This window comes from Callospermophilus lateralis, unplaced genomic scaffold (assembly GCF_048772815.1).
Source record: "Callospermophilus lateralis isolate mCalLat2 unplaced genomic scaffold, mCalLat2.hap1 Scaffold_289, whole genome shotgun sequence".
Classification (NCBI taxonomy): domain Eukaryota; kingdom Metazoa; phylum Chordata; class Mammalia; order Rodentia; family Sciuridae; genus Callospermophilus; species Callospermophilus lateralis.
In genome coordinates, this window is record NW_027513563.1 from 63,103 (window position 1) to 85,281 (window position 22,179).

The window sequence follows — 22,179 nt, forward strand, 5'->3', positions numbered from 1 at the left end:
AGCAACATTTCTCAGCCTTATAAGAAATAAAAACTTATTCAATTCATCCATAGATATGTGAACTGAAAATTAAAAAAAAATATTGTCTCATTAGGAAACATATTCTCAATCAAACTTTATGCTTAAGATTTTTTTTTAGTTGTCATTGGACCTGTATTTTATTTATTTATATGTGGTGCTGAGAATCGAACCCAGTGTCTCACACATGCCAAGCAAGCACTCTACTACTGAGCCACAACCCCAGCCCTTAAGAACTGTCTTAAAAATATATTTAAGTTATCCAATCAATTATGTATGATGAATGATTTTATTTTATTTTACCTCTAGGGACTGAACCTAGGGGTGCATTACAACTGAGCTATATCCTCAGTCCTTTTTATTTTGAGACAGGGTCGGGTAAATTGTCAAGGATGGCCTTGAACTTGCAAAATCCTCCTGCCTCAGCCTCTCAAGTCACTGAGATTACAGGTGTGATCCGTTATGTTCAGCATGACTAATGATTTTAATAATTCAAACCAGATGAAAATTCTGGCATAAAATTAGAAGACAATTATATATATATATATATATATATATATATATATATATATATATATATATATATATATATATATATATAATTTTTTTTTACAGTTAAGAATGACAGAGTAAGTAAAAATTCTGTGGGGGGAAAATAAATGGAAAATATGAGTTCAAAGAGAAAAATTAGAAAAGTGTAAAATACCTGACAAATAAACAGCAAACTTTTTTTTCTTCCCTATTTCTTCTTCTTCTCTCCCCCTTGTCCTATATAGCGCTGAAAACTTGGTTTATGTAACTGATTAAAAATGAACAAAACAAAACAGGGTTGGGGATGTAGCTTAGTGGCACAGTACTTGCTTAAAATGCCCATGGCCCCCACAAAAAAGAAAACCCAGAGACTGCATTTGTCATAATCAGGTAGAAAGAGCTTAAAAATAGTGCCTCTTAGAAAAAGAAAAAAATGCCAGGTATGGTGGCATATACCTGTAATCCCAGCAACTCAGGAGGTTGAGGCAGGAGGACTGCAAGTTCAAAGCTAGCCTCAGTAATTTAGCAAGGCCCTAAACAACTTAGTGAGACTCTGTCTCAAAAAACAAACAAACAAAATATAAAAAGACTAGAGATGTGGCTCAGTGGTTAAGTGCCCCTTGGTTCAATCCTGGTACAAAAAAGAAAAGAAAAGAAAAAATGTTATTGATCAGCATATAAAAAATTTCTAGCATATGGTCTAATAAAGAATCTCAACTATATCTTAAATATAGTCTATAATACATAGAAATTATGGGAGCAAAATACCCCCAAAATTTTATACAAACACTTCTCTTCAAGTGAGAGTAAATTAAAATACTGAATTCCAAATTTTGTGATCACATACACACAATTCTGAGGACTCTAAAATTCTTGCCCTTCAGTATTATGTACTATATAAAAGTGGTATTAGAAACAAAATGTTTTAGGCTGGAACCAAATAACTTAAAGGCTGGAAGAAATCCAAATTGCTTTGGTACCTGTTTTTGATCAGATAATTTAGAAGCTGCCAGTTTAATCTGCAAAGGCTCTTGCAGGTATATTAATCTCATGAACCACTTCATATCCTTCACATGGAACTTTCAGTTCTGCTCTTAACTCTGTGAGAGATATTGTTGTTATTTTTATTTCTTACACTATTGATAGAGCCAACTGGTCTGTCTTTTCTTTTTTTTAAAGAGAGAAGGTCATGCTATGTTGCTCAGGTTGGCCCTGAATTCCTGGGCTTAAGCAATCCTCCTGCCTCAGTCTCTTGAGTAGCAGTATGTCATCATATCAAAATGTTATACACTCACAACACACACACACACACACACCCACACACACACACACACACACACACACACACACACACACACATTTTAGACATTGATTGACATTTATTTTATTCACTTATTTATATGTAGTGCTAAGAACTGAACCCAGTGCCTCACATATGCTAGGCAAACACTCTATCACTGAGCCACACCAAAGCCCCATCTTCTTTTTTGAAAAACAGGGTCTTGCTATGTTGCCCAGGTGAATCTCAAACTCATGACCCCAAGTGATCCTTTTGTCTTGGCTCCCTAAGGAGCTAAATTACAGATGTGTGCCACCATGTCCAATTTGTCTATTTTCAAATGAACAAAAGCTGTTTTCTGTTTTGTCATTACCTCTTTTGGCATTCCACATTAATGTCTATACCTTACTGAAAGCAATGTTATCAAATTAGAAGGAAAAAATATTTAACACTTTTTTTCTTTTTGGTACCAGGGATTGAACCCAGAGTCACTTACCACCGAGCCACATCATCAACCCTTTATTTTGAGATAGGGTCTCAGTAAGTTGCTTAGAGCCTTGCTAAGTTGCTCAGTCTGGCTTTGAACTTACGATCCTTCTGCCTCAGCCTCCTGAGCTGCTGGGATTACAGAAGGGCGACACTAAACCCAGCACCATAAACACATTTTAAATAAAATATTTGCTGAGTGAAAGAACCTAATGAAGAATGCATGACTCATCAAACTCAGGTAGAAGTACAAAATAATCCAGTACAACTTGAATCCACACACAGGAATAATTTAACTCCTGAGCCACATCCCCAGACCTTTTTACTTTGAAACCAAGTCTTGCTAAGTTGTCTAGGCATCACTGAGGCTGGCCTCAAACTTGCAATCTTCCTGCCTCAGCCTCATAAATTGCTTGGATTAGAGGCATACGCCACTCCTCCTTGCTGGAATAATTTTTATAGTGGCTTTGGTTATTAAATAATTATGGATTTGATGGCAACAAGAAGTATGTTGTGGCTCAGATGAAGACAAAGTTAAAGGTACTTTATTACTGGGATACACCAGGGTCCATAGGTGCAACATGCAAATTACCCCCATTTCCAGAGTTGGTGTTGGGATAGAGTTTTACTTTTGGTAAGTGAAGAAAAGCCCTTAGGCCCTAGTTGCCAAACTGTTGCACATCGGAATCACTTGAGGATTAAACAAATGAACCAAAAAACCCAAAATACAAACAAAACAAATCCCACCTTGGATCCCAGAGCCAAATATTCTGATTTAGCTGGTCTGGGTACAACATGGGTACTGAGACTTTGGGCTTCACAGGTGATTCTAATGTGCAGAAACTCTGCTAACCACTGCCCTAAGGTTTTAAAAATATATGACTTTAAGTTGTTACTTACACCTGAGGCCTCACAATCTTCAGCTGAGTGAGGATATCTTTCTGTACTCTGGGATTTGCTGTGGCAGTAAGAGCCATTACTGGAACAGAAGGAAACTTCTGACGAAGCATATTCATTCTTTTGTAATCTTGACGAAAATCATGTCCCCACTAGTTGAAAAAAATACTGCTTTTCAGATTATTTAGCTTTTCTTTATATAAAAAGAACACTAGTGAATATAAAGAATCACTTTATTCTTCAATGAAATAGTACAACAGTTCACTCAATGTGGGGTTTTCTCGAATTCTGAAGATATACAAATATATACTATTGGTAGCACAAATTTAATGATTTTCTAAAACATAAAAACAGTATGTAAGCCAGGCACGGCGGTGCAGGCCAGTAATCCCAGCAGCTCAGGAGGCTGAGGCAGGAAGATCATGAGTGCAAAGTCAGTCTCAGCAAAAACAAGGTGCTAAGCATATCAGTGAGATCCTATCTCTAAATAAATTATAAAAATAGTTCTGGATGAAAATATGTTCACCATCTCTAGCAGAGAAATGCAAATCAAAACCACCCTAAGATACCATCTCACTCCAGTAAGATTGGCAGCCATTATGAAGGCAAACAACAACAAGTGCTGGCGAGGATGTGGGGAAAAGAGTACACTTGTACATTGCTGGAGGGACTGCAAATTGGTGCGGCCAATTTGGAAAGCAGTATGGAGATTTTTTGGAAAGCTGGGAATGGAACCACCATTTGACCCAGCTATTCGCCTTCTCGGTCTATTCCCTAAAGACCTAAAAAGAGCATACTACAGGGACACTGCTACATCGATGTTCATAGCAGCACAATTCACAATAGCAAGACTGTGGAACAAACCTAGATGCCCTTCAACAGATGAATGGATAAAAACAATGTGGCATTATACACAATGGAGTATTACTCTGCATTAAAAAATGACAAAATCATAGAATTTGCAGGGAAATGGATGGCATTAGAGCAGATTATGCTAAGTGAAGCTAGCCAATCCCTAAAAAACAAATGCCAAATGTCTTCTTTGATATAAGGAGAGTAACTAAGAACAGAGTAGGGACGAAGAGCATGAGAAGAAGATTAACATTAAACAGGGATGAGAGGTGGGAGGGAAAGAGAGAGAGAAGGAAAATTGCATGGAAATGGAAGGAGACACTCAGGGTTATACAAAATTACATACAAGAGGAAGTGAGGGGAAAGGGAAAAAAAAAACAAGGGGGAGAAATGAATTACAGTAGATGGGGTAGAGAGAGAAGAGGGGAGGGGAGGGGGGATAGTAAAGGATAGGAAAGGCAGCAGAATACAACAGACACTAGTATGGCAATATGTAAATCAGTAGATGTGTAACCGATGTGATTCTGCAATCTGTATGCGGGGTAAAAATGGGAGTTCATAACCCACTTGAATCAAAATGTGAAATATGATATATCAAGAACTATGTAATGTTCTGAACAACCAACAATAAATATTATAAAAAAAAAAAAAATAAAGGCAGAAAAAAAATAGTTCTTGGGAAGTGGCTCAGTGATTGTGTGCCTGGAATTCAATACCTGGCACCCTCCACTGGCAAAAAAAAAAAACAAAAAAACCCCCAAAATACAAAAAACAAACAAACAAAAAAAACCCAGTATTTACCTGACTCACACAATGGGCTTCATCAATAACAAAACGTGCCAAGAGCTTCCTCTCATACAGATTCTCCAGAGTGGAAATCAGCCAGTTACTGGCACAGACCTGGCCCAGAAATACACGAGACATTTAAACACAGCACTTGAATAGTTTTGCTAAGTTCCATTACAGTTAAGCAGTATTAAAACCCTGACATAAAATTGGCTGTTATTTCAATTCATGAAGAGAACAGCAGAAGTAATAGAAAATAGCAAATCAGATATTTTAGACATTCACCCATGTTTAGCCAACAGTTTACTTATTAAGTTACATTTTTCTGCCTGAATACATGGTCCAACACATGTTTACACTGTTAATGGGGTTACAGATATGTGTTATGTTTGTGCATGTTGTTTGAGGAAAAAATCACATGTGTGTATATATTGTACATATAGATATAGGTATGTATGTATTTTGTAGCTTTGTCCATGACAAGGCCTAGTAGAAATGACATCCCAGTAGCAACAAGCACATGCAGCACCCACATCTTGAAAGGGACACAGGAAGAGGACATAGAAGCCAGCTTGATGGAGCACTCTCACTGGTCAAATCTAGAACAAAGAGAATGTCAAAATACAGAATGATAATTGATTGTAACCCACTGAATAAATTAAGAATCCATGAATTCATACTGATAGAAATAAACACGTTCAATTAAAGGGAAAGCTTTTCCTTGTGATACAGTACCTACTATAAATCAAAATTTGGCATCCATTACAGTAATAACTGACCTGGAAAGAGTCATCAGTGGATGCTAAGATTTGTGGGTAAAACTTTGATGTCTAGCAGGGTACATACATAATCTCAAACTATCCCATAACAGGATATCTGCTAATTACAAAGGTGGGCAGGGCTGGGAGGAGTAACTATGATGGAGAAGTCCGGCTGGTGCCACCTTAACCAAGTGAACAGTCACCTAACATCAGTAATAGAATGGATCAACATCAAAGCTCTCCCAATAGGCACATAAAATCTGTCACATCTGTGCTATCCCTGCCTCAGTGAATGGCATAAATTTAATCATGAGGAAACACAAGATAACTCAACCTAGGGGCAGTTCTCAAAACACAACTAATCTTTAGATTTCAAAATGTCAAATTCATGAAAGACAAAAGAGAGAAATTCTTTAGATTAAAGGAGAGTAATCTTGGGTTTTCTTTTGCTAGAAAGGACAGCAATATTGGGGAGAATGTGTGAAACTAGAAGAAGGTTTAAAACTAAAGTGATAATACTGTATGAATGTATATTTCCTCATTTTTTCTTGAAGGCCTTGCACATATTAAGCACATGGGCTACATTCCCGGTCTAATGTGCATGTCTTGATTTTGATAACTGTTCTAAGGTTTTATAAGAAAATTCCTTATATTTAGGAAATACATAGTAAAATATTTAGGGTTAAAAGAATATTATGTCTGCAGCTTTTTTTTAATTTGTTCTTTTTAGATATTCTTGATAGTAGAACGTATTCTGACATGTATACATACATTCATACATACATACATACATCAAGTATAACTTCCCACTGTTGTGGTTATACATTATTTGGAGTTTCACTGGTCATGTATTCATATATGAACATAGGAAAGTCACGTCTGATTCATTCTACTGTCTTTCCTATACCCATCTTTTCTCCCTTCCCTTCATTACCCTTTGTCTAATCCAATGAACTTCTATTTTTCCCTCCCCACCTCTGCAATTTACTTTTTTTTTTTGGTACCAGGGATTGAATTCAGGGGCACCTAACCACATCCCAGCTCTTTTTTGATATTTTATTTAGAGACAGGGTCTCACTGAGTTGCTTAGTGCCTTGCTACGTTGCTGAGGCTGGCTTTGAACTCTCAATCCTTCTGCCTCAGCCTCCCAAACCACTGGGGTTATAGGTGTGCAAAACTGTGCCCGGCTGCAACTTACTATCTTTTTTTTTTTTTTTTTTTTTTTTTGGGTGGTGCTGGGGTTTGAGCCCAATGTCTTGTGCACGTAAGGGAAGCACTCTACCAACTAAGCTATATCTCTAGCCCTGCAACTTACTCTAAATCAAATGTTTGAGGAAAAAAATAGAAAGAATGATAAAGTAATCAGAGTGAAATGTTTTCCTTTAGGGTTTCTGGGTGAAATGTTTACAGGAATTCTTTTTTTTTTAAAGAGAGAGAGAGAGAGAGAGAGAGAGAGAGAGAGAGAGAGAGAGAGAAAATTTTAATATTTTATTTTTTAATTTTTGGCGGACACAACATCTTTGTTTGTATGTGGTGCTAGGGATCGAACCCGGGCTGTATGCATGCCAGGTGAGCGCGCTACCGCTTGAGCCACATCCCCAGCCCTACAGGAATTCTTTGCAATATACTATACATCAAAAATGATGTCAAAGTTTTAAAAATATATAATTCTAGTTGCTTTAAATATTATATTTAAAAATAATGATATAAATACACAAACCTTCTCTGGAGTAACATATAGAAGTTTTATAATTGGGTCTTTTTTTGATAATTGGAGATAAATACTTTTAGCTTCTGAGTCAGTCTTATCACCTGTCAGATATGTAGCTGGAATCTAAGTGTAAAAGTAACAAACATTTAAATTTTATACATTAATCTGACAAGAGTTTATTTACTTTTAGGTTTTATAAATATTTTATAAGTCATATCAGATCTATCAAAGGAAATGTATCTCACTACAATAATAATGAGGACACACATTTTATAAAAACCCTTATTAAGTATAACTTACAACAGCCTTCCCATTGCTTATTCACTTTTTTAAATACTTATTTTATAGTTGTAGTTGGACATAATACCATTATTTATTTATTTATTTTTATGTGGTGCTGAGGATCAAACCCAGAGCCTCACAAATGCTAACTGAGTGCTCTACTGCTGAGCCCCAGCCTCAGCCCCAGCCCTGCTTATTACCTTTTCTTTGATTTACTTTTCATTTTTGTAAATAAGATAAATATGAATTTAGTGTCCAAGAGATTTGAGTCCTATGTATGGCTATATTAATATGAAGAATATAGTAGAATGTAGTCATATATTTCCGTCAACTGAGCCCTGAAGAAAAAGGATATATGTATATGGGCATGCACATATGCATGCACTTCAAGACACACTGGAAAGAGAACCATGCTGATCCAGCTACCATAAAAAGAGAAATCTCTTTATATTAGTAAAATATAGACTAAAAGCTCTTACTAAAATAATTCTCATAAAAGAATAAAAGATTGAATTACACACCATTATCTGTATCAGAATTTTCAAATGCTTGTGTTTAACTGTACAACTTAACTGTTATGCTTTATTATTACAATTCATGAATTATTTAATAAAAAAAGTTATCTACTACACTGAAACATAATTCAGTAGAAGGTACACTTTTATTAGTATTCGTATGTTATAATTTACATCCAAGGAAGTCAACTTTTGGACTTGATCTATTATTAGTGATCTCAAGGGAGAAATGACAATAGTGACTCCTGGAGAAACACAGGCAGGCAGCTGGTAACACAAACTTTTACCACCTCCTAAAAGAGAAACGAAAAAAAAAAAAAATTTGTCAGCAAGACCATACTTTCAGGGGTCATTTCTATAGTTTGTTACTGGAGAAGTTTTTCTGATCATGTACAGTACCAATAAAATACATCCTATGCAATCATGCTACATATACATTGTTTTATAAAGTGTTTTAATATAAAAAAACATCTGTCAGCTTTTATCTTGAGAGAATGAAGGTAAAAGTTATAAGGGAAACCACATATAATAATCAAAATAGTTGATAGGATATCAAGTGATATTGTTCATGGTCCAATGTGCTATACCCCTGAGCCAAACTATTCAAGCAGTTAATTAATTAATTAATTTTGGTGCTGGGACTGAACCCAGGGATGCTTTACCACTGAGCCACATCCTCATCCCTTTTTGTTTTTCTATTTGGAGACAGAGTCTCATTAAGTTGCTTAAGGCCTCACTCAGTTGCTGAGGCTGGCTTTGAATGAGCAATTTAAATAAAGCATAAAAATATCTTTTAGGACTTTTTATACGCAACAGCAAAAGCATGAATCAGGGCAAAAATACTTAAATACAATGGAATTACTTAAAAGGTCTACCTGGGACACTTAAACATAGCAAGTTTTTTTTATTTCTAACAATCTAAGAGATCTCTAAAAACTATGATCCTAGGATTAAATAATTTCTTCTTAATTTATTTGTTAAACATTTTTTAGTTACAGATGGATATAAAAACTTCATATTTATTTATTTATTTATTTATCTATCTATCTATAGTGATGCTGAGGATCGAACTCAGTGCCCCACATTTGCTAGGCAGGCTGAGCCACAACCCCACCCCCATAAAATTTATTTATTTATTTTTAACACACACACACATTTAGTTGTAGTTCGATATGATACCTTTATTTTATTTATTTATTTTTATGTAGTGCTGAGGATTGAACCCAGAGCCCCACATATGCTAGGCGAGTGCTCTACCACTAAGCCACAATCCCCACCTCTAAAATTTATTTTTTTAAGAACTAGAATATAATAAAATATACAAAACTGAAAATCAAAAACACATTGATCAGTATGTCTCTATGATCCAGAAGTCACTTTCAAGATCTCAGCTTTTTAAAATCATTATGGGCCTTTTGACACTGTCATAGCTTGAACTCCCAGTACTCTCATCAGTAAGAATAGTCCCAATCTCCCTTTGAAATAAAATAAAAGGAGAAACTACATTTGTAGGTATGAGCAGAAGATGAAAAGAAATTTCAAAAGACCAAGACAATTGTTGCTATGTAACTCTCATTCAAATCAACAGGACAGTAAACCAAATTATTTGTTTGTTTTTTGCTTGCTGTGCTGGAGATTATGATAACAAGGCACCTGCCCTAGGCAAGCATTCCAGCCCAAAGTACACATTTCAAGCTGACTAAAATGATTACGTAGCAATTAATTTTCAATTTTACCTATCTACTAATGGCAGAGGCTGGAGCTAGGCAGTTTTAGGACCTTAGCTTTTTTCAAACTATATATTATATTTCTTCTTTTCCATATGAATTTCATTTTGGTATATATGTAGAAATGTCAAGGAAACAAAAGGATACTGAGAATAAAGAGACCTGCTTATTATTTATTAATAATCATAGTTGTATGTGTGTTCATAGTTGTAGGACTATGAAATGCTATTTAATCTTACTTGTCCTCCCTCAATTTTATCAAGTGTAAAATGTACTAGATCAGTACTTAAACTATTTTTGTCTAAAAGAAACCTTATCTGAAATGTGTGTGTGTGTGTGTGTGTGTGTGTGCACGTGCACGTTTGTGTGCACATGTACATGTAAGCGAAGAAGTTGAAATTAAGGAAGGACCTTAATTTACTTTTTTTTTTGCAGTTCTAAAGGGCCAACCCAGGACCTTGCATGTGCTAGGCAAGCATTCCTCCACTGAGCTACACCTTCAGTCCACTGAGAGGTCTTAAAAAACATCCCCTTAAAACCTTAAAGGACCATAAAATCCTCTGAGAATCAGTGAGTTATACCAGGGTACTTTCCAGTAATAGAGTTTTTTTTTTTTTTAATATTTATTTTTTAGTTCTCAGCGGACACAACATCTTTGTTTGTATGTGGTGCTGAGGATCGAACCTGGGCCGCATGCATGCCAGGCGAGCACGCTACCGCTTGAGCCACATCCCCAGCCCTCCAGTAATAGAGTTTTTAAGTACTAAATTAAGAGTAAATAGAAGGTAGAGTGACAACATGTTAATAAAATTTGAAATGCTGATTACTAAGCTTATATCATTTAAATTTCATAAAACAAGGCAAGCAGAAAACAGAGGACTACAAGTAGGGACTGAAACTCCAAATTCTCCCTACTTCCTAACCAAACACTTCATTTCATATTCTTATATATATGGCTACAAATCATAGGACAGCTGTTATAGCTTTACTAACATAACGAAAAGTCTTGGACTTTTCAAAACTGGAGCCAAGAAAAAACAGCATTCAACGCTTTACATTTAATCTTCATGACACTGTGAAGCAAGAACTTTATTATTTATCCCTATGGATACAAAGGAAATGGGTAAAGGGGGTGAAGTGTCTTGCCCATGGTCATGCTGTTCATAAGCAAGAGCTACACTTTAATCCCAGGCTACTATACCAAACCTGATGAAATAAAATCCCAAATGGTTCTGATTTTTTTTTTTTAGTTGTAGATGAACATAATATCTTTATTTTGTTTATTTTTTGTGGTGCTCAGGATTGAACCCAGTGACTCACACGTGCTAGGCAGGCAAGCACTCTACAACTGAGCCACAACCCCAGCCCTAGTTCTGGTATTTGATGGTGATTTTTTTTTTTTGGTTCACTTTTCAAGTCTTATTTAGATTAGAAAAAAAGAAAAATTCTAGATCAAGTCAAATACAATAAATTTTAAGTTAAAAATGGTGACACAAGCGTATAATCCCAGTGATTTGGGAGGCTGAGGCAGGAGAACTGCAAGTTTAAGACTAGCTTGGGCAACTTAGTGAGATCCTGTCTTAATCAATCAGTCAATAGAAAAAAAAATAAAAAGGGCTGGGGATGTAGCTAAGTGTTAGAGCACTCCTGTGTTCAATCTCCAGCACCCATCCTCCTACTCAGAAAGAAAAAAGATCTTAAAGAGCTATAAACTTTATCCTGTCAACAACTAGAATAGATAGGAGGTGAAACACTTTCTTACTATGGCATGGGAGGTTTAAGAGGTCCCTGAACGATAGAAATACTGTGTAGGTCTTCTTTTTATTTCTATTAAAGGGCTTTCATTTAACATCTGCCAATGGATTCCTGCCAATTTATATCTAAAAATACATACCAGTGGGCATTAGGATAAAGCAGTCTTCACCAAGCAGTGTAGCATTGATCGCCTCTAGCTGATTAGTTCTAAAATTATGCAGGCCAAATTTTTTATGAAAAATCTTCATCATTTCTTTTGTATGAGAAAAACTGAGACCTTGGAAATGCTCGTGTTTCAGATTTGTAGATGCTAAATTCTGCGCCAAGTTGTCTAGAAAAACAATGTTAAGAAAAATCAGTGCATTCAGGTAATAACACAGTTTTAGCATTTACCATTCCCCCTGCAGGATCACTGTTTACCTAGTTCTGTCCAGCACACCTTAACTGTTCACATGGTTTCCTTTCCAAAGAGTGTGAGAAAATCCCCTGACACCCCCGGGTCCTCCCTGGTGCTTTTTTTTTTTTTTTTGGTACTGAGGATTTAACTGAGGGGTGCTTTACCAGTGAGCCACATCCCTAGCCCTCTTTTTTTGTTTTATTTTTATTTTTTAAAAATAATTTTTAGTTGTTGATGTATCTTTATTTTTTATTTTATTTATTTATATGTGGTGCAAAGGATTGAACCCAGTGCCTCATGCATGCTAGGCAAGTGCTTTGCCACTGAGCCACAACCCCAGCCCTGTTATGTTTTATTTTGAGACAGGGTCTCATTGAGTTGCTTAGGGCCTCTCTAAGTTGCTGAGGCTGGCTTTGAACTTGTGATCCTCTTGCCTGAGCCTCCCAAATCCTTGGGATTACAGGTATATGCTACCACACCTGGCTTTCAGAAAATTCTTAAGGGAACAAATCAATTATTTTATTGACTTCTACAGTGTCTATCCCTACTATTTATTCTCTTTCTCTTCTTTCTTGACCTTTAAGTTAATCATGAGTTTTCCTCTTGCTTCATTTTTATGTTTTGTGGTCCTGGGGCTTAAACCCAGGGGTCATGTACACTAGGCTAACACTCTACCACTGAGCTACATTGCCAGTCCTTCAGCATGTTAGGCCACTCTCTTCAATTTAGTTATATACCTTGAGCCCCTCTACTGGATTTGCATTCCCTTTTCGGACTCTAATTTCTCTTCTTATCTCTTAAATTTGGAAGGCTTCCAGGTACCTGGAATTTTCCTAGTCCTGTGATCTTAAACATAACCTACATGCATAGAAAATGCCTGGATGTCTTCTGATACCTTACTAAGTTCCTATCCTGCACACATCTCCACTCATCTGCAAGACATTTCTACCTGAACGACTTAACAACACTTTAAGGTCAACCAATCTTAAAAATAGCCGTCCTCAGCTTTTCTCCAACCTGACTCTGCTTCTTGATTCCCCTATTTCTGTGAATGGTGTCATAGTTTTCTCAGTCACTTCAGTCTTGAGGGTCTGAAACCTCAGAGTCATCTGAACTTCTCAGATTCTTCTTTCACAACGTCTCTCACATCCAGTCCTGGCTCTTCATCCTCTCTGTGGCAACTCTGGCTCAGTAGTGAACAAAGGTACTCATGCCAGCTCTGGCAGCTACCCTCACCCCAACACTCAACTGTCTCAAAGATGATTGCAAACACCAAGTATGACACATTCTAACATACCAAAATAAATCCATTAATGACTATTTTAAAGGTCAATGGCGTAACTGCAAGTACAACCTCCGAGTATTAAGTCATCAATGGCAAAAATAGAAAAGCTGTAGTTTATAAAACTCTGCCCATGTATACTTGGTTCAGTTAAAAAGCACTATGTAATAACTTTACAGGGCTGATGTAAAGTTTTAAAATTAATTTTGGCTTCATTCTGGATCTTTAAAGTGGCTAAATTCACTCCTCCAAAAACTCATTAAACTATTAGCTCCAAGAGGGGAGGAAATATTTGTTATCTATCTTTAGAGTATTACCAGACCCAGCACAGTACATGGCACATTGTGAGCACTTAACACGTATTTGTTGAATGAATGAATGAAAAAGATTCTAGGCTGAAAGTAATCTGATGGCTTTAAGAAATTTCTGTGGGGGGATAGGAAGGATAGTAGAATGAAACAGACATTATTATTACTATGTGTATATATGTGACTGCATGACCAATATGATTCTGCAACCTGTACACTCAGAAAAATGAGAAATTATATACCATCTGATTCAAATGTATGATATGTCAAGGTCATTATACTGTCATGTGTAACTAATTAAAACAAATAAAAAATTTAGATACACATACATTTTAACATATAATTTTTTTCTTTATGCCCATAAAACTTGACCTTCATGATGAGCTTTATTGTTTTAGGGACTAAAGATGTTAATTTAAAGGCAAAGCACATTTGTAAATGATTTTGGGGCTTTACTACAATAGGTTATAATTATACATTTTATAAAACTACAGCTGCTACAGAGACAAAAGAGCATCTTGCTTTTGAAATTTCGATTTGTAATGCATATTATCAGTAGAAATTTGCATAGAAACAATGTAGTTTTCAGGCAATGATGACTTTTGCTATGTTTTTTCTTATACAATTCCTATTTTGGACAGTTTTGTTTTCCTATAATATTTAAGCATTCAATTTATTTTAAACTTACCAGTGTGATTCTGAATTGATTCTGAAAAGCTTTTATTTTGAGCAGTAGATGCCCCTGAAAGACAGTTTGTCTTGGCTGAAGAAATCTTCTCTGTTACTGATTTAATTGGTCTACCTTCCTTGATAGGGTGATAGGCAGCTGTGGAGGATTTGCTGGCTGTTAAATTATGCATATATTTTCCCAGTCCTCATCATCATCAAAGTCATCTATGTCAAAATTATCAATATCATAGGAAGCCTGGATTTCTCCTTCTAAGTCATTTTTTGAAGCAATGTTTTTATTCTGATTTTTTATAGCCGTGCTTGTAAGAACATTTCTTTCATTTCTTTTTTCTATCCTTGGTGTTTCAGCCCAGTTGCCACTTACAAAGGACTTCTGTAAATGGGAAGTGAATAACGGTCTTTCAAAGAGATTCTTCAAGGTGTCTGAGGATTCTATCTTCTCTGGGGTAGTGGTCAGTAAACATTTCCCAGTGGAAAGAGAATTTGAGGGAAGGTGTGGATAGTTTAACTCCTTAACAGAATCCCCCCTTGGGCAGAAATCACCCTCCACTGGGTTATCAACTGAAGCAGGCCTGTGTCTCCACACTGAACCAAAAAGACTGACATCATTTCCATTAAAATCTGCTTCAGCTAGGAGTTTCCTTCTGAAGAGAGAAAAGAAAACAACCCATTCAATGTAACTAGTTTACTATGGTAGGTCACAAAATAATTTTTAGTTTTCAACCCAAACAGAAATTGTGGCAAAATATCTCATTTTTCCCAGTCTCAAAAAATTTGAATACAAATGCAAAAGGAATAGTTTGAAAAGCAAACAAATTTAAAACACAGAAATATGACAATTATTCTTATGTAATTCCCAGGTCAGAAAGGCTGGCCTGGCCCTATCCTTTTTTTTTTTTTTGGTACTGGGGATTGAACTCAGGGACACTCAATCACATCTCCAGCCCTATGTATTTTTATTAGAGACAGTGTCTCACTGAGTTGCTTGGTGCCTCACTGTTGCTGAGGCTGGCTTTGAACCTGCAATTCTCTTGTCTCAGCCTCCCAAGCCACTTGGATTACAGGCATGTGTCACTGCACCCGGCTTTTTTTTTTTTTTTGGATGAGTAGTGGAAATGAATTTGGTATTTTTCAGAATGAGAAAAATCAAGATACCTTATATTCCGCTGTTGAAGCAGCTCATTCCCACAATTCAAGGCTTTCAGATCATCAACAGGAATCATATCAACTAATTTGCAGATGTGGTCCATCACATGAATAAGGTGCTGCTTTAAATTTATCTGTCTAGCTATAAAACAATTATGTTATTAATATTTTTTCTTAAAAACAATAAAGACTTAAACTTTTAAGTCACACATGTAAAATGTGAAACCATAAACAGCTATATAGTGTTCTAATATCTGCCTGTGAATTGAGATCAGATTATCTCTAATGAGAGCTCATAACTGTTTTCATTTAATTTCATGATAATATTTCTCTTAGGGTAGCAAGGTCATTGGAAGATACAAATGTTTATCAATTCACTATGATTTTTTGATTAATTACACATATAAATGTCATTATATGTAGGTAAGGGCTGGCAGGCAAGAGCCCCACTTGTTTTGGCCTGCCTGATTGGTCCAGGCTTTCCTTGAATGCTCACAGCATGATACCTGGACTTTTTTGGAGGCCTCCTCTGTCCTACTCCTTCAGTGAGCATCTGCTATAAGGTAGCCCAAGGAGAATGAGCTCTGGAAATCTTTCAACTTTCACTGAGAAAGAGGACCTCTTTTCAACAAGCCTGAAATGCTGATGGTGGCCATCTTTGCTACCACCCAGGAAGGACAGACAGCTTGAGAATAAAACCTGCATAAGGGAAAGCAGAAAATAAAGATGAAATGAGATGAGATATGGCTGAGATAGAGAGATGTGACAGAAGAGTGGAGAGAAAAGGCAAGTAAGTGTATGGGAGAAAACATGATTATAATGTTTGGAATTCAACCAGCAAGCTCCATGCGCTTTGTTTTTTAAAAAATAAATTTCAATTTTTTTTATTAAGCCATATAGCTAGGAGATAGAATTTCAAAGGAGTTAATGGAAGAAAACAAATAGTCTAGGGTAGCAATAAGAAGCAAAGAAGATGTCTGCTCCACCTCAAGAGCTTGTGATATGTAGGAGGAAAAAAACATCAGTTTGGGGGCTTTAATAGAAATGGTATTTTGGGGTACGAGGAAAGAAAGAGATTACATGTTCAAAGAGAATGAGGCCACAGAGGCTACCACCAACAGCAGGAGCTGTTGGCGAAGGCTTTAAAGGGCAGGAAGGAGAGGAGGAGAGGAAGAGAGAAAAGAACAGGGGAGGACAGAATAGTGTGGGGACAACCATCTGCATGAGAATGATGTGGGAAATTTGGGTTTCTACTGGTGACTGTGAGGAAGTAGGGATGTGAGGTATGAGATGATAAAAGAAGAACTGCTCAATTCCTATGTAACTTTTGTTTTCTATGCGAGGAGAATGTGTACTGGCCTGAAGATAGTGAAAGTCAAGATAGGCTCAAAGATAGACACAAATACCTTCCCAGTTGGGAAAGAGCTCGGTCTGCCTGGTGGACACACTACACCTCAGACTACATAGGAAATCCATAAGTAAGATCTCAGAGACCCTGTTGCTGATATAAGAGGCATCTAGTGAATAAGAGTTGATGAAAAATTAAGGCAGACATTATTCTAATTTAAAAAAAAATGTTGAAGGTGATTGTCAAAAGTTACAGGCTGGTGATCTTAACGTAAGTTCAAATAAAATTACATATCTACCTACTCTAGAGCTGATGCCCATCCATTCCCTCTTGCTGCCACAGACCTTGACCTTTTTGGATTAAGACCTTGTCTTCTGCATTCCATGGAAAAGAAAGAAAAACATAATTGGAAGGTAGATATGTAACTTGTTGAACAGGAAGTGGTGATGAATGGCCTAATGTCAAATAAGACAGAGGCCTCTAGTAGCATTCCGTAGGGCTCTGTCCATGCCCCTATCCTAAGAATGATTTTATCAGTGAAACTTAATGATACAGAGACAAACACAGTACAGTGGTTATCAGTGTGAGCTCAAGAGCCTCAAGATTGCTGGGTTCAAATTCCAGCTCTGCTGCTATCTAATTCTGTGAACATATATAATTATTTAACTCTTCTGTACCTTAGATTCCTTACATGTATGATGAAGATAAGAGAACTATCTCCAAGGGCTGGTGTAAGGACTGAATTAGTGCTGAGGAGATCAGATGTTTCAGGAACATCCCTAACAATATATTCAGAGACCAAAATAAAAGACACGAGCAGACAGAACAGAAAACAGTACAAACATGCACATACACAGCCCCCATAAGAAAAAGTTCAGCATCTGTTAAACAAGAGTATTGCGCTTCATCGAAATATTCAGAGAATAAAAATAGCTCTGGGAAGTTGAGCTGATAAAAATGAAAAATTTCATAGAAAAGTTAGATAAAACAGAGAAAATCTCCTAAAAAGTAGAAAAGCAAGAGATGAAAGATAAGGTAATTAATGGATGTCTAACATACAAATAATAGAAATTCTAGGAAGATTCAAAGAGAAGAAAAAGACAATAAAAAATAAATAATACCAGAAAAACTTACAGAATAGAAGTACACAAATTTCTAGAACGAAGTGCCTCTGGCAGCTGGGGACAGTGGCACACACTTATAATCCTAGAGACTCAGAAGGCTGAGGCAGGAGGATCAAGGTCAGACCCAGTAATTTAGCAAAACCTTGTCTCAAAATTAAAAAAAAAAACAGATGGATGGGAGGTGGGGAAGGAGAAAGTGCTGGGGAGTGATAGTGGCCAAATTACATTGTTGTATTGTGTATGGTGTATATGATCAAATACCCCATTAGTATATACAACTATTATGTACCAATAAAAAAAATGTGGGGAGAAAAAAAGATCTTTTCTCCATCTTTTATCCTATAAAAAGCTAAAAAATAGGTGGGTTAGTGGAACAGGAGGCTGAGACAGGATTGTGAGTTCAAAGCCAATCTTAGCAAAAGCAAGTCACTAAGCAACTTGGTGAGACCCTGTCTCTAAATAAAATACAAAACAGGGCTGGGGATGTGGCTCAGGGGTCAAGTGCCCCTGAGTTCAATCCCCAGTACCCATCCCCCACCCCCCAAAAAAGTTAAAATATAAAAATAATAAAAGAAAAGAAAAAGAAAGTGCCTTTGGGAAGAAATTAAGGGTGGAAAAGGGGACTTGTGTTTTTCAACTTATGAACAACTGGATTATTTATACTAGATATTTAATAGAAAAATTTTAAAAAGTAAGGCAGATGTGGAAGTGTACAGTTATAATCCCAGCATTTGGGAGGCTGAGGCAGGAGGATTCCAAGTTCAAGGCCATTCTCAGCAATTTAGCCAGACTCTGTCACAAAATAATATTTTTAAAAAGTTGGGGATGTAGCTCAGTAGTATAATATTTCCTTAGTATATGCAAGGTTCTGGGTTAAAAAAATCCTCAGACCCTACCACATGGCTCCCCAAAAAAAAGAGAAACAAACAGAACCCCTCAGAAATAATTGAAGCAAACACGCAAAAAGTACTACATTTTCATCAAGACCAGGCTCAGAGCACATACACACAAGGGAGAACCAGGAGAATGAAAGGTCTAGAAATCAATATGTGTAAGAGTTAAAAAGATTCAACAGTATTTTGATTGGGGAGAGGGACTTCTAAGATTCCCTCTGTATTTACCTCACTAGGATTAAAGTTATAGGAATGTGAATTCTGGAAATGTGAGATGATTTTTTTAACAAGCAGTATTTTCAAGGTAGAGATGAATCTTGTGAAACTATGACCTTATGCATGTTCAAGAAAATGCTAGTTAACCAATGAAGAAGAAGAATTCTATGATATTAGAACAAAAGGCACAGAAAAATTTGCCATTTTAACTATACAGGATGAAAATATAAATCTTAACTTTATAAACAAAAGTAAGTAGCTGAAATATGTGATATGTCTCTAATGCTTTTTGTACCATTGCAGTCTTTATTAGTTTCTGGATTGGGCTCCTGAGTAGGCATCTTCTCTGGTTTTGATAAAACATCTTTTGATGTACTGAGAACATCCTTCTCTCTGTCAGAGGCATCAAGATCCTTTAACATACTTAAAAAAAAAATTAAACCAATCATACTGTAGACTTGACCAAATAAATGTATTATTTTTTCCCTAACAGTTTTCCTTTTTCTTTTTTGATACTGAAAATTGAACCTAGGGGCATTTAACCACTGAACCACATCCCCAGACCTTTTTAGTTTTTATTTTGAGACAAGGTCTTGCTAAGTTGCTAAAGGTCTCGCTAAATTGCTGAGGCTGGCTTTGAACTTGTGATCCTTCTGCCTCAGCTTCCCAAGCCACTGGGATTACAGGTGTGTACCACCACACCCAGCTATCCTAACATTTTTCTACAACTGGTTAGACAGTATACAACAGATAAGAAAAATTATTTTATATCTCCTCTATTCTAAAGCCTCTTTAGATGTTCCTCAAAGTCTTTCTTATCTGGTCCCAGGATACTTTTCAACTTTTATCTCCAATTATGCCCTTTCAGTAACACCACCAGGCTCCAATCACACTGCACCATTTATATTCCTTACAAATGCTGCATTGTCTATTTTAAGGTTTTTGCCTCTGTTCTTCTCTCAATTTTAAAAAAAAAAAACCTGCCATGGTAAACAGTTTTTCTTTTTAATATTTTTTAATTGTTGATGGACCTTTATTTTTTTTATTTGTTTGTATGTGGTGCTGAGAATTGAACCCAGTGCCTCACGCATGCTAGGCAAGCGCGCTACCAATGAGCCACAACCTCAGCCCAGTGAACTCTTTATACCAAGTAATATCTATTCTCATAGGTCCAGCCCAAGTGTTACTTCTGTTTTCTCCAGCAAGTGGTTACTAACATTTCTTTCTTCTGAGATTCCAAAGCACTTTATCTCGACTTCTTATATAATGCCAATATGTATGTATGTATCTGTTTTTGTATATATAATTATTTCACATAGAATATCCAAAAATATATCAACTATAAGCATGGTCAGTCTAATGGGATAGAAAAATAACAAAATAAATTAGAACTGAGTGTTAAGAAGAGGATACTGTGGAAACCCAAGGAAAGTTAACATTTTTTGGAGTTTGAGAAGTTTTTGTTGAGGAGATGGGATCTGAGCAAAACTTCAGACTATGAAGGAAAGATTAAAAAAAAGAGTATCTGTTCACTTGATATCCAGGAATCAACTGTGTTTTCCTAAAGCAGGATTTCAAAATGCAATTTTCTAACGAAATCAAAACAGTGATGAATAACTTTTTATATTGCTTTTCAAATAACAATATATAATTAAAAAGGTCGTATTTTTAGCAGTTCTTTCTTATTGGCCTGACTCATTAGTCTCAATGGAACTCTGGGTTATTACAACAGCATAATTGGAGATAAAACTGAAGGGAGTGGTCTCATGCCTGCAGTCCCAGACACTCTAAGATTAGTCTGGGCAAGAGGATTACTTGAGTTCAGGAATTAAAGGTCAGCCTGGGCAACATAGTAAGACCTTATCTCTTTAAAAGAAAACAAACAGAACTGGAGTTGTGGCTTAGTGGTAGAGTGTTCAACTAGCAAGTGTGGGGCCCTGGGTTTGATCCTCAGTACCACATATAAATAACTAAAAAAATTTTGTTTTAAAAAAGAAAACAAACAAACAAAAAAAACATAGCTGAGAAAAGGTAATTTGAGGTCAGAAGATAAGGAATTTTGAGGGCCAGCTAAACAGGTTTTGAAATAGAGGAGATAATACATGATCCTCTGTACTGTTACACACTGTCCATTCAACCTCAAAATTCAGGTTATAATCAGCATTAAAAAATAAAAGAGGGAAAAAAAGAATGCACATAAAATTTAAATGTATACTGTACCTAAAGTATCATTTGAGGAAATTCTATTTCAGTTTTACAAAATATACAAATATGTATACTAGGTTACAATGGAAAATGTAGAGACAATCAACCTTGCAAATACTCATTTTCCAATTGTTAAAAGTCTTGGTGAAGCTATTTATAGCATTACAATTCAATAAATTACAAAGTCATTAAAAGGACTAAAATATGTAGCAATATGGAATATGCTTTTAAAATAATCTTTTGTTTTATAAATTTTATTTTAATTTTTAATTAAAATTAAATAAAATAATCAAAATTTTAATTTTAATTAAAAATAAAGTTTAAAAAAGTTTTTTAAACTTTAAAAAGTTGTAAAAAGATTATTTTAAAGCATATTCCATATTGCTACATATTTTTAGTCCATTTAATGACTTTATTGAGTTTTAATACGATGTGAACTTTTGCTCAGTTTTGTAACTTTCTATACTTCTGTATGAATTTTTATCAGAAAGGAAAGGAGGAGGGAAGTTCTTAGGATTCTTTAGTTTTGTCATCAAATGGTAACCATACAAATTTCTCCCTCTTCTTCAAACATCCCAACACATCTGTTAAAGACAAACCAAGAGAACTAACCTAGGTCATACATAAAACATCTCATTCCTTCCCTAACTAAGATGATATACTACAGGGATCTGTTTCTCACCAAAATATTGATTAAATAATATGGTATATACTCCACTACTCAAATGGACTGAGATTTCAATTGGAGCAAGTTGGTAATAATGTTAATTAGTATTTTATGCTACTGAGCAATTGTGTCACTAATTTGTTAAAATTCAGTGAATGACAAATACAATGGTCAATTCTCTCTTATAGGATAAAGAAAGTAATATATTATATGCTGACTCATTCTCAAATAATGCATTAACTTAGTGTCATTTCAGTCCAAGAGTTCATAAATATATTTTTTTTGAATATAGTTCTCATGTCA

At 35.7% G+C, this 22,179-nt stretch overlaps 2 pseudogenes; one reads left to right on the forward strand and one right to left on the reverse strand.

The window, feature by feature from the left end:
- The window catches only part of LOC143637788 (recQ-like DNA helicase BLM), a 55,839-nt pseudogene extending 36,479 nt beyond the window's left edge, over positions 1 to 19,360 (reverse strand).
- On the forward strand, positions 8,449 to 8,526 carry LOC143387420 (small nucleolar RNA U3; annotated as a pseudogene).
- Positions 19,361 to 22,179: the final 2,819 nt, after the last annotated feature.